The following is a 10,233-nucleotide window of genomic DNA, read 5'->3' as shown; positions in this document are numbered from 1 at the left end:
GTTTATTGAGGTATGATGGACAAATAAAAATTGTGTACATTTAAGGTGTTCAACATGATGATTTGATATTCTTATACATATTGAAATAAATACCAGAGTCAAGGTAATTAACATATCCCACATCCATCACTTCACATAGGTACCTGTGTGGGTTTGGGGTGGGGGATGAGAACGCTTAAGGTTTATTCTCAGCAAACTTCAGATACACAATATAGTATTAACTGTAGTCTCCAGGCCATACATCAGATACCTGGAACTTACTTATTTTATAACCACCACTTAAATTTGAAAGCAGGTTTTTTTGTGGGGCTTTTTTTTTTTTTTTTTTTGAGACAGAGAGAGAGCATGAACGGGGGAGAGCCAGAGAGAGGGAGACACAGAATCTGAAACAGGCTCCAGGCTCTAAGCTGTCAGCACAGAGCGCAACGCGGGGCTCGAACTCACGAACTGCGAGATCATGACCTGAGCCGGTCAGACGCTTAATCGACTGAGCCACCCAGGCGCCCCTGAAAGCAGGTTTTATCTCTATACTATAAGTAACACACTTCAATTTATTGTAGACAATACTTTGTTTTAGAAAATTATCAGAATGGATTCTTTAACCATGGAATGTCTATTCATCAGGTATAAATTTACCCTTAATATCTGAGGGGGAAAATATGAAACAACAGTCTCAGAAATTCTAGGCTTTAGCATCCAGTTGACAAAGTATGGCATGGATGTGCAGAAAGCCTTTTTCTAAGTAATTCTTTACTGAAACCAAAGCATCTTGTACCTTGAAGTAGATCACATGAGAAGAACCATGGTCTCGGAGACAGGGTGAGTTTGTCATGGCATCAAGAAATGATGGCAGGAAGAAACAAAATAAATGGAATATAACAGGAAAACATGGTAGAAAATGCTTGCTAAATTGGATATCGATATAATGGGATTGTTTGTGAACCCTGAAGTGTCTGTTGAGTAAAACTCTAGGGTATTATGTAAGAGCAAAGGGTAAAGGTTTAGTTAATCTACGTTAGTAGAGTCTTTCATAGTATCTTTTTATTTTATTTTACTTATTTAAAGTTTATTTATTTTGAGATGGAGAGAGAGAGAGAGGGCATGTGTGCTGGGAGGGGCAGAGAGAGGAGGGAGAGAGAATCCCAAGCAGGCTCCCCACTGTCAGCACAGAACCAGATGCAGGGCTCAAACTCACAAACCATGAGATCATGACTTGAGCCAAAAATTGAGAGCTAGACGCTCAACAGACTGAGCCACCCAGGTGCCCCACTATCTTTTTATTTTAAAATCTGTACGAACAACTTTAGACTTAAATAAAGTAGATAGAATAGTATTATGAACTTAAATATATCCATCATCTAGATTCAACACCCATGGATCTCTCTCTCTCTCTCTCTTCCCCCCCTCCCTCCCTCTTTTTCCCCCCTAAAGTGTCTCAAAAATGATTTCTCAGACATCTTGACTTTTTGCAAATATCAAGATCCATCCCTTAGAGATTTAGATTCAATTGATATGATCAGCGACAATGGGCAGTGATATATATTTAAAAATCTCCTCACATAATTCTAATATTTAACCAGAGTCAGAGTAGTACCCCAATTTTTATCTGTTGTGTGAAGAGAGTATTGGATCTGAATTAAGGAGACCTAGGTTCTAGTGTTGAATAATATTTCTATGAAATTAAATAAATTAAATGACACTTTCCAGCAAGTACTTCATATTTTGGAGGATACATTTCTTTGGATATATATATAAAAAAAGGATGTCTAATACATGGCCCTTGTAATACTCTACACCTTTAAAATTATGATAGTTTTAATCTATGAAGTAAGATCAAAGAACAGTTCCATTTCACAGAGGTTTAATTTCCAGGAACTAAAAAACAAAGAAACGCAATACCCTCTACAATATATTTTGTTAAATTCTCATTCCATAATGTGTGACTATTTAGGTACTAACTGAAAATAGCAAATATGCTTTTCAAATTTTAGGAATACTTTCTCATTATTTCAGTGTATTGAAATGAAAACTTATTTTGTTCTTGTAAAGTCAAACACATGAACGTCTAGAAGTTTTTTTTAACTTTTTTTTCTTAAATAACCTTGTTATTTAAAAACACTGCCCTTGTTTTAAAAAATCTGCCCTTGTTTTCCATCTCTCAAATAATTCTAAGTGCTTTACAAATATTAACTCAACTAACTCTTTGAGCACCTCTACAAGGCAGGTACTCTTATCTGCATTTTACAGATAAAAATTCTAAGTCTCAAAGAATTTAATTAACTTGCCCAACATCACACTTCTGGTAAAGAGGACATCTTGACTAATACAGGATTGCCAATTTTGGTAATATTTTAACTGTTAAAGTTTCAAATTATATACTATATCATCAGTAGTTTGGTCAAAAGAGTACATATATTTTTTCAAATTGTAAATTTATGAGCATAACAAAATGATCTGGATATTATGCTAATCAATATTAGAATTATCATTCTTATTTTATCTTAATATATATATTTATTCTGTAGATATAAAATATGTATAATTAAGTTAGAAGTAAGTTACTAAATAAAAATTTCTGGAACAGTGTGATCTTCTAAATGCAAAAGATATATCCTTAGAAGTATATATATATTTTAAAAATTATTTAATAATATAAGAATAATTATCATAATAAATATAGATTTTCTCCAAATATCCTTATTTGAGTTCTAACCATAACAAAGTCAGCATTGTACAAAGTCTCACCAGTAATTCAAAATGACTGAATTCCAAACTAATAATGGACTTCAAAAAGAGCATGTTCTCCACGTAGGAGAAAATGTCGTTAGTTAATATGTTAACCATGAAGAACACTTTTTGTTAACACAAAGCCCTTTATTACTCCCTTGTTAGAACAAGGGAATTTTGAGTCAGAGAATACCACACGGGAACTGATCTTTTCAGAATGTTTCAGTATAAGCTGATTTGAGACTTTCAAATTACAAGTTTTTTTTAAAAAAAAAGAAGATGTTTTTCATTAGCTTGCTTCGTTCTAAGTTAATTCTTTATTTCTTCATATGGCTTTAAAGCTTTTATTCTGTCTTTTTTTTTTAATTTTCAGATAGCTATTTATCTTAATGGTGTGTAAGTGACAAAATTTCTAAGTGTATTTAGTTAACAAGCTACATTTAGTTGCCTAGAATGTAGTGAACAGTTTATTTTAAAATAATCAGGTCAAAGAGTAAAGAAAAAAAATCAGTGATGACATATGTTACCTGAGTACCTTTACAGGGATACAGGTCTTTAAAGCCACTAATGGAGGATACTCAGTTTAACAAAACCTCTGCCAACTTCTTAGACTGTCTGTTAGGACAGCATTTTCTGTACAGTATTTCCTCATGTTAGACTCATTTGTAGAGGGAATCCTGCTGCTATGCTTCCCTCTAGAATCCTTGACCTTTTATTGAACTTCAGTGAGTTACTGCCATCAAATGCCTATTGCTATTTAGGACAAAGCATATAGAGGACACAAGTATGGATCAAGGGAACTCCAAATATGGTATTTCACAATTATATCTGAAGTGAGCTGAAACAATGTAAAATAGCAATTTTATTTTAATAGAGAATATTGTTAGAGAAATTATATTAATTCTGTAATTACACAGTAGTATCATCTATGTGCTTTGTGCTTTAAAAATAAAATCGGAATTATAATATTCACAAAAGCAAAGATAGCCATTTTAGTAAGTATTAGGAATATAAAAAGACATTTGAAGCTGACCTTGTGTTAAGGAAACACTCTCAAATTTGAGAGTTCTGCTCAGCAAGTTCCTTGCACCTTGATTTAGTGCTCTTAAGAGATCTGTGACTAGCGGATTGCTCACCACAAGACTCCCTAATTTGTTCCAAATTATCACAATTAAGGAAGGAGCTTTAAAGCTTCCATCATTACACAAAGGCTGCATTTGGTCTCATAGTATTCTGCTTTGGAATTATAATTAGATAGTTTTAGGGTGTTTCATTCCCTTTGAAAAATTAAAACTGGAGTAATTGGTCAAAAATTGCAAACCTATATTTAAGACATTATTCTACTCTTGGGTTATCAGAGTTTAGTAATTGTGTCACAAAATTTAAAATAACAATTATTGCATTTCTAAATGGAAACAGCTGATCATAGAACACATTCTATGCTTTAAGTTGAACATAAATCAAACAGTAAATAGTATTTATAAATAATTTTAAAACATAGATTTAGAGAGCAAAGAATGGAAAATTCATCAATAACTTTTATTTTTTTTTTAACGTTTTATTTATTTTTGAGACAGAGAGAGACAGAGCGTGAACGGGGGAGGGGCAGAGAGAGAGGGAGACACAGAATTGGAAGCAGGCTCCAGGCTCTGAGCCACCAGCCCAGAGCCCGACGCGGGGCTCGAACTCACGGACCGCGAGATCGTGACCTGAGCTGAAGTCGGACGCTTAACCGACTGCGCCACCCAGGTACCCCATCAATAACTTTTAAATGCTTATTAGTTTATCTCAGAAAATACTCGATCAATAACTGCACCTGAAAGAATTTGTATTAAGAAAATGATCAGAGTAGTACACAGAGGGTGTTCAACATTATGTACAAAATGCTCATAAAAGCCTTATTTATAATATGCAAATTGTAGAAATCTAAATGTGCAAAAACAGGTAAATGAAGTTTAATGAACTGTATTACAAAATGCCATAGAGACAATATAAAAACAGTAACAATTCAGACTTTGAAGAATATTTTACAGAATAAGAGTTTGCTTCTGTATTTCAAAGGTAGTACAGTATTATCCTAATTAAAAATATTAAATATTAAATTTATTTTTTAATATATGAAATTTATTGTCAAATTGGTTTCCATACAACACCCAGTGCTCATGCCAAAAGATGCCCTCTTCAATACCCATCACCTACCCTCCCTGCCCTCCCACCCCCCATCAACCCTCAGTTTGTTCTCAGTTTTTAAGAGTTTCTTATGCTTTGGCTCTCTCCCACTCTAACCTCTTCTTTTTTTTTCCTTCCCCTCCCCCATGGGTTTCTGTTAAGTTTCTCAGGATCCACATAAGAGTGAAAACATATGGTATCTGTCTTTCTCTGTATGGCTTATTTCACTTAGCATCACACTCTCCAGTTCCATCCACGTTGCTACAAAGGGCCATATTTCATTCTTTCTCATTGCCACGCAGTACTCCATTGTGTATATAAGCCACAATTTCTTTATCCATTCATCAGTTGATGGACATTTAGGCTCTTTCCATAATTTGGCTATTGCTGAGAGTGCTGCTATAAACATTGGGCTACAAGTGCCCCTATGCATCAGTACTCCTGTATGCCTTGGGTAAATTCCTAGCAGTGCTACTGCTGGGTCATAGGGTAGGTCTATTTTTAATTTTGGGGGGAACCTCCACACTGTTTTCCAGAGTGGCTGCACCAGTTTGCATTCCCACCAACAGTGCAAGAGGGTTCCCGTTTCTCCACATCCTCGCCAGCATCTATAGTTTCCTGATTTGTTCATTTTGGCCACTCTGACTGGCGTGAGGTGATATCTGAGTGTGGTTTTGATTTGTATTTCCCTGATGAGGAGTGACGTTGAGCATCTTTTCATGTGCCTGTTGGTCATCTGGATGTCTTCTTTAGAGAAGTGTCTATTCATGTTTTCTGCCCATTTCTTCACTGGATTATTTGTTTTTCGGGTGTGGAGTTTGGTGAGCTCTTTATAGATTTTGGATACTAGCCCTTTGTCCAATATGTCATTTGCAAATATCTTTTCCCATTCCGTTCGTTGCCTTTTAGTTTTGTTGGTTGTTTCCTTTGCTGTGCAGAAGCTTTTTATCTTCATGAAGTCCCAATAGTTCATTTTTGCTTTTAAGTCCCTTGCCTTTGGGGATGTGTCAAGTAAGAAATTGTTGCGGCTGAGGTCAGAGAGGTCTTTTCCTGCTTTCTCCTCTAGGGTTTTGATGGTTTCCTGTCTCACATTCAGGTCCTTTATCCATTTTGAGTTTACTTTTGTGAATGGTGTAAGAAAGTGGTCTAGTTTCATTCGTCTGCATGTTGCTGTCCAGTTCTCCCAGCACCATTTGTTAAAGAGACTGTCTTTTTTCCATTGGATATTCTTTCCTGCTTTGTCACAGATGAGTTGGCCATGCTTTTGTGGGTCTAGTTCTGGGGTTTCTATTCTATCCCATTGGTCTATGTGTCTGTTTTTGTGCCAATACCATGCTGTCTTGATGATTACAGCTTTGTAGTAGAGGCTAAAGTCTGAGATTGTGATGCCTTCTGCTTTGGTCTTCTTCTTCAAAATTACTTTGGCTATTCGGGAGCCTTTTGTGGTTCCATATGAATTTTAGGATTGCTTGTTCTAGCTTTGAGAAGAATGCTGGAGCAATTTTGATTGGGATTGCATTGAATGTGTAGATAGCTTTGGGTAGTATTGACATTTTAACAATATTTATTCTTCCAATCCATGAGCACGGAATGTTTTTCCATTTCTTTATATCTTCTTCAATTTCCTTCATAAGCTTTCTATAACTTTCAGCATACAGATCTTTTACATCTTTGGTTAGATTTATCCCTAGGTATTTTATGCTTCTTGGTGCAGTTGTGAATGGGATCAGTTTCTTTATTGTCTTTCTGTTGCTTCATTATTACTGTATAAGAATGCAACTGATTTCTGTACATTGATTTTGTATCCTGCAACTTTGCTGAGTTCATGTATCATTTCTAGCAGACTTTTGGTGGAGTCTATCGGATTTTCCATGTATAATATCATGTCATCTGCAAAAAGTGAAAGCTTGACTTCATCTTTGCCAATTTTGATGCCTTTGATTTCCTTTTGTTGTCTGATTGCTGATGCTAGCACTTCCAACACTATGTTAAACGACAGTGAGAGTGGACATCCCTGTCGTGTTCCTGATCTCAGGGGGAAAGCTCTTACTTTTTCCCCATTGAGGATGATATTAGCTGTGGGCTTTTCATAAATGGCTTTTATGATCTTTAAGTATGTTCCTTCTATCCTGACTTTCTCAAGGGTTTTTATTAAGAAAGGATGCTGAATTTTGTAAAAATATGAAACGCTTCACGAATTTGCGTGTCATCCTTGCGCAGGGGCCATGCTAATCTTCTCTGTATCGTTCCAATTTTAGTATATGTGCTGCTGAAGCGAGCACTTAAATTTAATACATTTATAGAAATGTAAAAGTAACAGAAAAATGATGAACAATTTCTTTGCATTGTGTGATTAATGGATTTTTTTAAGTCTATTTCTTTTCTTCTCTCTCCAAATCTTCAATTAATATTCTTCAATAATTGAAAAATATGAAACTATAAAATGTAGTTTACATTTTACCTTATCTATATTGTTTTTAAACATAAAAAGAAAAATGGGGTGCCTGTGTGGTCAGTTAGTTGAACATCCAACTCTTAATTTTGGCTCAGGTCATGATCTCACAGTTTTTGAGACTGAGCCACAGGTCATGCCCCCTGCTAACCCTGCTCTCTGCTCCTCCCCCACCCATGCTCTCTGTCACTCTCAAAAATGAACTGACAAAAAAGCAAACAAACAAACAAAAAGAAAAGTGCTGGGTTTATGCACTAAAAACTGAAATGTATGATTGTTTATATTTATATAAGCAGTCACACCTTTTAGTTTTAGTGCCTTACTCCTTATATGTTTATGCCACATTTACATTTAGATATTGTCCTCAACTTAATTTGTAAAATCACTGATGGATTAGGGTGATGTATCAATGACCACAAGTGCCAGATTTTTAATGTCTGAAGTTAGTTATCTCATTTTAATATCAAATTATAAAGTGCAATATATAAATGTTGCTGTCAAAGTAGCTTATATTTTAGATTCCAGTTCTGTCACTTAACATATAATACAGGGAAAATTAAGTGAACTTTACAAAACCTCAGTTTACTTATCTGTAAAATGGGAATAGTTAAGAAACCTACTATACAGTTTGTGTGTTCGTGTGTGTGGGTGTGTATGTGCAAGAAAGAGAAAAAAATACTCTTTCTTTTTTATATATTAGATATATATTTTATATTTATTTATATATATATAAATATTTATATATATTTATATATCTATTTTATATATATTTATATATTTCTTTTTTATATATTAGTCAGAGTTCTCCAGAGAAACATAACAAATAGAATATATGTACATATAGAGAGAGTGAGAGAAAAAAACATTATTTTAAATAATTGGTTTTCCTGATCATGGAAAGTTCGTGAGTTGAAAATCTGATGGAGGGAAACAAGCAGGCTGGAGAACTCAGGAAAGTGTCCAAAGGCAGAGCAGTTGGAGACCCATGAAGCGTTAATGTTGCAGGTAAAGTCTGAAGACAGTCCTGACAGAACCCGCTCTTGCTCAGGGGAAGGAGCGAATTCTTTCATTCTATTCAGGCTTTCAACTAATTGGACAAGACCTACCAGCATTTGGAGGGTGGTCTGTTTCACTCAAACTCCACTGATTTAAATATTAATTTCATCCAAAAACACCCTAACTGAAGCATCCAGAATATTTGACCACGTATCTAAAGGCACTGTGGCTCAGCCAAGTTGACACATAAAATTAAGCATCACAGTTCATACGTAACATGTTTCCAAGTACATAACTATAGATATTTTTAATATTAGCTTGTCAAACTAATTTGGTAATCAGCTTTATAATTGGACTTGCTTCAGTAACCATTACTAAAATGACATAAAGCTATTTCATAAGTACCAGAAATAGAAGGATATATATCCTTTAAACAAGAAAAAGAAGGAAAGAAAGAAAGAAAGAAAGAAAGAAAGAAAGAAAGAAAGAAAGAAGAAAGAAAGAGAAGAAAAGGAGGGAGGGAGGAAGACTAAAGAAATTCACAGTAAAGTGCTTCCTGAGTAGCAGTTTATGAAAGGTAAGTTTTCTGATATTTACAAGTGAAGTTCTTTATTTTGTTTTTCACCCTTCTTTTTTAGCTTCCTATGATGTTGAGAATTCCAGTGCAATTCCCATTATTGCTCCATTGTCATTTGTGTTTGCCTCCTCCCCAACAGCCCACAGATAACTTACAGCATCTTATCATCACAGGCATTCTGATATTTTCAATGGGATTTCTTGAAATGGATTTATTTTCCTGCAGTGTTCTGAGTTTCTATCAATCTGGAAAAGCATGAGTCTTTTCCTTGGGAAATTTTCTTGTATTATCATAATGAACATTTTTATCTTTCCTTTATCTCTGTCATTCTTTCTGTAAATTCTATCATTATAATGCAGATGTTATGCTTTTTGAATCGATCCTACAAGACATGTCTCATTCATCATTCCCTTATATTTCATTTTACTGTCTTGGAGATTTCCTGAGGTTCAGTCTACAATTCTGTTACTAAAGGTCCTTTAATTTCAGTCCTGGACTTTCATGAGGCTTGGGGCAAAAGTAAAAATGGAGACCTAAATACAATATGCCTCAGTATAAAAAACTGTCAGTCATGCTAGCATACTCTGAAAAATATATTATGTCCTCCTACCTTAAATACACACACACACACACACACACACACACACACACACACATATATATCTTCATGAAACCTGGGTGGCCATATTAAAATTTAGAATTCTTAAATTCCTTGGAATTCCATGTCAAGATATAATGGTATATAGGGATAACTCTGTTCCTCCCTACCACCTGACCCCTCTCTGCATGCACCCTCTCTGCATGCACCCACCTGTTTCACACATTATAGTGCTACACCACATGCATGCAAACATGTCTGCTACCACATCCAGGTTCAATCTATATTTTTTACAAACAGCTGTCCCTGGCCACCCTTGGGCCTAGTGGAGCATACACTGGTATCATGGTCCATACTCAGAAAAAATGTAACAAAGACCTGGAAAGTAGACCCATAGCCACTTGTGCAGGGCATTTCAAAGTCCCAGTTACATGAAAGTTTGGAATGGGGTCTTGGGTTCTAGATAGGCACAAGTTTGCTCACTGAAAATTGTCATCCTAGAAAGAGTTACAATGAACTAAGGCCAAAACAGAGTCTTCTAAAATATGGGACCAGAATAGGGTGGCCTGGCATTACAGATAACTTTCAAACAATAAAAAAAATGTCAGTCAAGTACCATAGAAAAACTTATGGACCTACTACCACCCATGCCAGCCAAAGTCAAGTAGGGTATCTATATTTCCATACTCCTGAGGCTCTAAAGATATGGTCCAA

The 10,233-nt window shown here is 35.2% G+C and overlaps 1 non-coding gene across 1 annotated transcript; it reads right to left on the bottom strand.

Annotated features, from left to right (window-relative positions):
* Nucleotides 1-7,071: 7,071 nt before the first annotated feature.
* Nucleotides 7,072-7,178, bottom strand: LOC123581496. The gene has a single exon (XR_006703761.1). It is a non-coding gene; the product is annotated as a U6 spliceosomal RNA (small nuclear RNA).
* Nucleotides 7,179-10,233: the final 3,055 nt, after the last annotated feature.

The sequence above is a fragment of the Leopardus geoffroyi genome, chromosome A1 (assembly GCF_018350155.1).
Source record: "Leopardus geoffroyi isolate Oge1 chromosome A1, O.geoffroyi_Oge1_pat1.0, whole genome shotgun sequence".
Lineage (NCBI taxonomy): Eukaryota > Metazoa > Chordata > Mammalia > Carnivora > Felidae > Leopardus > Leopardus geoffroyi.
This window is presented reverse-complemented; position numbering and strand designations above follow the sequence as displayed.